We start from the raw sequence: 8,725 nt of genomic DNA, 5'->3' as shown, positions 1-8,725 counted from the left end.
AATTGCTTCTTATTTTCATTTTTCAGACTGTTTCCATTATAAAAAGCTTCTATTTTTGTGTTTGTCTTGTCAATTGCAGCTTTGCTGAGCTGATTGAATCTAGTGTTGTGTGCTCACGTGTGTATGAATGCCTTAGAAATTTTTACATATGCTTTCAATATAATTTCTATTCATTGTTCAACATCCAAACTTCCAGTTAAATAATGAATACAAACAGCAAAGTCAGTACTCTTTTGTCTCATCATTCCCTGAGATAAACACCCAGCTTTTACCTTCGGTGGCACTGTCACCTATTTGATTCTATGGATGCCTTTTAGCTTGTCTAAGAAGCCCTGCTGTAGCACTCAAGCGCTACAGATTTTATCCTGGAGGAACCCTGGATTGGTCTACAGTTAGACAAATCCAGTTAGTCTCCGACAAATTAATTGTTTTACATTATGGCATTATGGTAGTTTGTTATATTGCTTTTCTTCTCTAAATCACATTTGTGTTTATGAGATAATCTTGCTTGGTTTCTTGTAGTTATTATGTCTTCATTCAACTTGCCCATACTTTTGAAGATATATGTCTACATTTATAATAGATAAAGGCTTATAGCTTTCTTTAAGAAAGATTATTGCATGGTATCTGGGTAGTAGTTTATGCAAACAATACATATGTAAATTTTCTCTTCCATTAAAAAATTATTGAATGCAAAAATGTGTATTTTCAATATAAAATATGATGAAACATAATACCATCATATTATAATATTGCTAAAAGAATCTTATTAATCATACATTACTTCACATAGTTGATACTTCCATTCATATATTCTAATTCTTTACCTATAGGTTTATTAATATATTGTAATTCTTTTTTATTTTTCTAGTAGTAGATGGATTTAATACCTTTATTTATTTATTTTTATATGGTGCTGAGGATTGAACCTAGTGCCTTACATGTGCGAGACAAGTACTCTACCACTAAGCTATAGCCCCAGCCCTATATTGTACTTCTTATTGGGTTTACTTTAATCACTTGCCCATCTGGGGATGTATTTCTAAGTTGTATTCCAGTTTTCTAGACTTGGCAGTTGAGAAAGAATAATGTTTGCTGAAAGAGAGTTTGGGCAGCCCATGCATGACATCTCAGGGTTTTCTGTGGTGGAATAGAAATTACCTGCTGTAGTTGGTACTTATTTTTATTATGTGAAATAAATGAGGTATAGGATCCAAATTAGGGTTTTTATTTACAATTCCTGGTGATCAGTAATGCTGAGTGCCTATTAGCCATTTTATGTCTTTTTTAAAAAAATGTCTATTCAGTTTCTGGCCCATATCAATCAGGTTATTTGATGTTTTTCTTTTTTCTATATTGACTTGCATGAGTTCCATGTACACATAGGCACAGTAATATTTTAGCAAATAATTTCTCATAATTTATAGGTGTTACCATAGTTTGCCCAGAATATGGAGAAAAGGAGGCACATATAAAATATTGGTGGGGATGTAAATTGGTACAAACACCATGGAAAAGACTGTGCAGGTTCCTCAAATGAAATGAAAGTAGAGGTATTCAATGACTTCACAATTTCTCTTCCAGGTATGTATATTAAGGACATGAAACAGCCCTTGTGGGCATATCTGCACTCCAATACGTATTTCGGCTTCCCTAAGAGTAGTTAATATGTAGAAACAAACACAATATACAGTGAAGGAAGACTGGATTTAAAAAATTGTAGGTATGTCTGTGTGAATTGTTTAGGTTTTGAAAAGATGATACTGTCATTTGTGATGATGTGGATTAAACTTGAAGATCTATGCCAAGGGCTGTGGCTGTTGCTTAGTGGTAGCACACTTGCTTGTCATGTGTGAAGCACTGGGTTCGATTCTTAGCACCACATATAAATAAAAAAATAAATAAAGGTCTCTCAAAAAGCAAAAAAAATAAATAAATAAATAAATAAAAAATAAAAAGATCTATGCCAAGTGAAATAACCCAAAGAAAAATGTAACATAAACTCTCTTATATATGGAGTCTAATTTAAAAGGACAAATTTGTTTTCTAATGCTAATATATGATTGTCTTCTCCTTTGTCTGTTCTTCTACAGAGTTTTCTTTTTTTAGTTAATTTTTTAATTTATATATGACAGCGGAATGCATTACAATTCTTATTACACATATACAGCACAATTTTTCAACTCTGGTTGTATACAAAGTATATTCACACCAATTTATGTCTTCATACATGTAGTTTGGATAATAATGTCCATCACATTCTACCATCATTTCTAACCCCATGTCCCTCTTCCCTTCCCCACCCACCCCTCTGCCCTATCTAGAGTTCATCTGTTCCTCCCATGCTCCCCCTCCCTACCCCACTATGAGTCAGCCTCCTTACATCAGAGAAAACATTCAGCATTTGTTTTTTGGGGGGGATTGGCTAAATTCACTTAGCATTATCTTCTCTAACTTCATCCATTTACCTTCAAATGCCATGATATTATTCTCTTTTATTGCTGAGTAATGTTCCATTGTGTATATATGCCACATTTTTAAAAAATCTATTCATCTATTGAAGGGCATCTAAGTTGGTTCCACAGTTTAGCTATTGTGAATTGTGCTGCTCTAAACATTGATGTGACAGTGTCCCTGTAGTATGCTGTTTTTAAGTCCCTTGGGTATAGGCCAAGGAGAGGGATAGCCAGGTCAAATGGTGGTTCCATTCCCAATTTTCCAAGAAATCTCCATACTGTTTTCCATATTTGCAGCCCCACCAGCAATGTATGAGTGTGCCTTTTTCCCCACATCCTGGCCAACACTTATTGTTGTTTGTATTCATAACAGGCGCCATTCTGACTGGAGTGAGATGATATCTTAGAGTGGTTTTGATTTGCATTTCTCTCATTGCTAGTGATAATGAACATTTTTTCATATATTTGTTGATTGAGTGTATATCATCTTCTGAGAAGTGTGTGTTCAGGTCCTTGGCCCATTTATTGATTGGGTTTCTTGTTTTTTTGGTGCTTAGCTTTTTGAATTCTTTATATACCCTAGAGATTAGTGCTCTATCCGATGTGTGATGGGTAAAGATTTGCTCCCAAGATGTAGGCTCTCTATTCACTTCACAGATTGTTTCCTTTGCTAAGAAGAAACTTTTTAGTTTGAGTCCATTCCATTTATTGATTCTTGATTGTAATGCTTACAGGTGTAAGAATTAATAAGGAGTCTTATTAAGGAAGTTGGGGCCTAATCCCACATGATGGAGATTAGGGCCTTTTTCTTCTATTACATCCAGAGTCTCTGGTTTTATTCCTAAATCCTTGATCCATTTTGAGTTGAGTTTTGTGCAGGGTGAGAGAGAGGGGTTTATTTCATTTTGTTGCATATGAATCTCTAGTTTTCTTTTCTCCAGTGCATGTTTTGGGCACCTTTGTCTAACATAAGAGGATTGTAATTTTGTGGGTTAGTTTCTGTGTCCTCTATTCTGTACCATTGGTCTACCCATCTGCTTTGGTGCCAATAGCATGCTGTTTTTGTTAATATTGTTCTGTAGTATCGTTTAAAGTCTGGTATAGTGATGCTACTTCATTCTTCTTGCTAAGGATTGCTTTAGCTATTCTGAGTCTCTTATTTTTCCAAATAAATTTCATTACTGCTTTTTCTATTTCTATGAGGAATGTCATTGGGATTTCGATGGGAATTGCATTAAATCTGTATAGTGCTTTTGATAGCATGGTCATTTTGATAATATTAATTCTACCTATCCCAAGAGCAAGGTAGATCCTTCCATCTTCTAAGGTCTTATATAGATGTTTCACCTCTTTTATTGATTCCCAAGTTGTTTTTTTTTGAGGCTATTGTAAATGGGGTAGTTTTTCTCATTTCCCTTTCTGAGAATTTGTCACTTTTATACAGAAATGCATTTGATTTATGGGTGTTGATTTTTATATCCTGCTACTTTGATGAACTCATTTACTAGTTCTAGAAGTATTCTAGTGGAACTTTTAGGGTCTTCTAGGTATAGAATCATATCATACCAAAACTTTCCAGCCAAAACAAACTTTCTTCCTATGCAAAGGAAAAAAGAAAGCATGTTAATGTGGGTCTATTCAACTGCATAACATTATCATTATATCTGGAGACAGTAAGTTATGACAAATTTCATATGACAAATATAATTTTGTCAACTTATTGCAGCTGAATCTGTTTCCCAGTGCAACAAACCTGAGTGGACATCCACTCCTTGTCATTGTGGTACACATCCCAAAGTCTGCACCTAACCTTGTTAATCACCCAAGTGAACTACTGTTTATAGGAACAATTTTTTGAACCCCAAATTCCAGATGATGTAAATACTATCATCAGCTGCAGAAAATGCTTGGGAGCACTATCACATATGGACTTCTACCATCTCACCGTCACTTCTACTCTGTTGACTGTCATATGGGATTCCCAAAGATTTTGAATCTTATAAAAACTGTACATATAGAGGTAATAAGAGTTACAATAATTTGGACATTAAAGATAAACCTTTCATAGAACCAGGTACTGAACACGACTCTATGGCCATGGACTCAAATTGGCCAGGAGAAAAAAGTCAAACTGATAATGAATTAAATACTCCAAACATCAAGTGAAGTAATTCACAAAGTACAGATAACTGTGCATACAGGGGGAAAACATACTGTCAGTCCCATCAGAGTATGATGATGCACAAAGAGGTTTGGGGTTGGTTTGGATGCCTAACCATTCATTCACCACATTTTCTTCACAGTATAATCTTGATCATGTGTACTTTGGATATATTATACCTATTTTATGTTGGAGGGAAATGCTGTCAGATGCAGAGGATGGAAATGACTAAAGCTAAGAACAAGCTCACAATGGCTAGTATTACTAACACCACGCAGGGATTGCTTCCTTGAAGGCTTTAGAACTATTTCCTTTTCCAGAAGACTACATTCCTTTCTCTCAGACTCTCGATCATATGCTATGATTGAGACTTTCAAGCTCTGCATGCACACTGTGGTACTTAGCCCAAAGGGTCCACTATGAAGCTGAACTTCTCTGAAGCGGCATAAGTATTGGAGATCCTGCACGGTATAAGATATTGATAAAGCAGACCCTCATGACTGTGGAGGGAGGAAAATTACACATGACAAGAACCATAGTATTTTGGGCAATCTCATGCCTTTAAAAGCTGTTTGCCAGGGATGGTGGCACAAGTTTAGGTGGCTGAGACAAGAGGATCATGAGTTCAAAATGAGCCTGAGCAAAAAGCGAGTTGCTAAGCAACTCAGTGTGACCCTTCCTCTAAATAAAATATAAAATAGGCCTGGGGATGTGGCTCAGTGGTCAGGGGCCCCTGAACTCAATCCCCGTTACAAAAAAAAAAAAAAAAAAAAAAAAAAAACTGTGTATTTTCAACTATTTTATCTCATCTAACATCCTTGTGATATTATGAAAATTATCACTAAGCTTAGCCAACCTCTCCCCTACATCAATCTTACAGCTACAAATTCTACAAGATAATTTCTGAAAACTATAAAGCAGGTCTCCTTGCCTGCCTACATAAGGATTCCAGTGAAGAATTTGGTAAACCTACAAATTCATGGTCTTTGTTCCATGGGTATAAAAGTTCATCAAATCACTTCCATGGTGGAACATGTTATGAACAATAACATGAATCTGTGTATTATCAAGGCCATGATAAAACTAATGAACTAATTTCTTAGTTTGCCTCAGAATAAAATAATTTCTTTTTTCCCTAAAAGCTACGTTATCATTTTATGTCTCCACTTTGTCAATATTTCTCTTGTGAAACAATGAGGAGCCCTATGTAGTGAGGACTGGCTTGGGACACCTGCCTGGATGATAACAGCACAAGCATGAGTTGCCACAGTCCAGCAGCGAAGCCGATGGACATTATAACCCAGCATAGGTCAGGATATGCATATAGGGAGCAACTCTCCTGGAGCTGGCTACTGTTTGCAAATTTGGGGATGAAGGTACTCCAGAGGGAACCTGCAACCTTCACTCTCTACTTGCCTTCTCGCGCATACTATGATTCCCAGTTGGCACTGGCCCTGAGATGGAAACTCCTCCTGGGGTCGCCTCCAACAGGAGGGGAGGAATAGGATGCAGAGAACTTCAGACACTGAGATTGCAGATTAGCTGGAATGTACCCTTTCTTTTTTCCTGCATTTTCCTCAGTGCATGATACTTACACGTAATGCTGTGATGTTATAAGGCAGTCACACATGCACAAAGTAGAACACTATAACTTTGCCATTACCCTCCCAGCATCTCTTCTTTTTCCTTATCCTTCCCTCTTCCTTGTGCCTGGTCCCTTCCTCTACTGGTCTCCCTCTGATTGATAAATACCAAGTGATGCTATAGCTGTAATGTGTGGTTTTTCATTCCTAGTGTTTTGAGGAACTTCCTACTGATTTCCACAGTTACAATCCCTCCAAGGGTGTGAATGTATCAATTTTATTCCACAATATCTCCAGTATTTATTATTGTTTGTATTCAAAAGACTGCCATTCTAAACAAAGTGAGATGAAATGTAGTGTAGTTTTGATTTTCATTTCCCTATTTCCTAAAGATGGTAAATTTTTTATCATTTCATATATATATATATATATATATATATATATATATATATATATATATCTGTGTGTATTATATATCTGTATACATATATTTTTTCTCATTATATATGTATGTGTGTGTGTGTGTGTATATATATATATATATATATACGCACACACATATATATGGTCAAATGTATTTCTTCCTTTAATATGTGTTTACTTAATTTGCTCCTTTATTAACTGGGTTATTTTGTATTATAAGATGCTGGAGTTCTTTTTTTTTTAATTTTTAATATTTATTTTTCAGTTTCTCAGTGGACACAACATCTTTATTTTATGTGGTGCTGAGGATTGAACCCAGCACCCCACGCATGCCAGGCAAGCGTGCTACTGCTTGAGCCACATCCCCAGCCCTGCTGGAGTTCTTTATGAATACTGGATACTACTTTTCTCTCAGAAAATTTATTCTCCTCCTATGGGTTATCCACATTTTTGTTTGCTTTGTCTTGCAGAAAATTCTGAATTTGATGTCATCCCATTTATTAATTCTTCAAGTTAGTTCTCAACCTTCAGGAATTCTACTGAGAAAATTGTTGCTTGCAACCATGTTGCAGTGTTGACTGTTTTCTCCTAGGAATTCATAGCTTAGCATGTAATTCATAGCCCTTTGATCCATGAATTGAATTTTGTGCCAGGTGAGGGACAGAGACTCAGTCTTATTCTTCTACAAATGGATAACAAGTTTTCCCAGCACATTTTTTTAAAATAAAGGCTGTTCTTTCTCTAATATATTTTTGGCACACTTATCCAGGATCAAATGACAATCTGTGTGGGTTTGTCTCTTTGAATTCTATTGTAATCCCTTTGTCTTATTTCTCTGGTTGAACATGTTCATGTTTTAAGAATATAATATCCTCAAATTTCAGAGACTTATTTACAAATTTGTAAATTTAAGAACTATTATTCTTTAGTAGTTAGCTCTTTCAAACTTTAGGATTCATTTTCATATTAATAAATTACTTAAATGTGGATTAAATTAATCATGTGACCATATAGCATATTTAGTCAATCAACATAAATTTCTAATTGCTTATCCCCTAAAGCAATTTCTGTTTACAGTAGTCTGCCTCTGAATACATAGGAAGGAAGTTAGTATATTATGCAGATTCCACAGTACGAGCAGTTAGAATTCAGGAACTGAACGTATCTTGCCTTCTGGGACACTGTTCCCCATTCCCTTAACCTCAGTAACCACACCAGGAAACTGAAAACACAAGGTCAAATATGTGAATAATATTCATGCCTTCCCTCCACCTACCCGCCAGATGTGAGAATGTCAACAATTTTCCTCCAATACCTCATCCCAATATTATTCTCAATTATCCTTTGGGGATTCAATGAAAATAAGAACAGAGACATTTACTCTAATGTGGCCTCAAGAGACAAATCCTTTAAAGACTCCATCCCATTGTACTGGACCCTGGGCCAGGGAGGGACATGGTCAGTGTGTTCTCTCCCCATCTCTTTCTACTTCCCAGTCTTCCGCCTCTTACTTTTGCCTTCCCACACTTCTCCTTCTCCAAGAGACAGACAGTTTGGCCTGCCATCTCATGGGATTGCTATTCATTCTTCTATGTCCATATTCTATGTGTATTCTTGAGATTTACAACGAACAAAGAGGGGTGGGGAAGAACTGGGGAAGACCAACTGAAGAAGAACATCCTGTACCTGATACCAGGGGATTATCACACTTGTTGAGCTGGAGGCTTAGCACTTAGTATTCAAGGGTCTTGGTGAGCCAGACCCTAATAACAACCTCATTTGTTATTAGGTTGCTAGAACATCCCATTACCCATAACTACTCTTCTCTTCTCTCTACATAAAGTACTTCTGAAAATTTTGGGGTAGTTATTCATGCAAACTTGCAGGTTGCACAGGAAATATCTTCATCTGATCCCCAGAAGTGGTCATGTTCTGTGTGGTTAAATGAAAGAGTTTAGCTATCTAATAACCCACAATGGAAGCCACCAACTCAATCTTCAGAAAATGCACAAAATGCAGTGTCATTTTCTCCAAGGTCATCAAACCTTATTCTCATGAGAACTTTGCAATGCTGGTAGACAGCAGTGCTAAGGAAAACGCAC

Source organism: Marmota flaviventris, chromosome 5 (assembly GCF_047511675.1).
Source record: "Marmota flaviventris isolate mMarFla1 chromosome 5, mMarFla1.hap1, whole genome shotgun sequence".
Taxonomy (NCBI): domain Eukaryota; kingdom Metazoa; phylum Chordata; class Mammalia; order Rodentia; family Sciuridae; genus Marmota; species Marmota flaviventris.
This window is presented reverse-complemented; position numbering follows the sequence as displayed.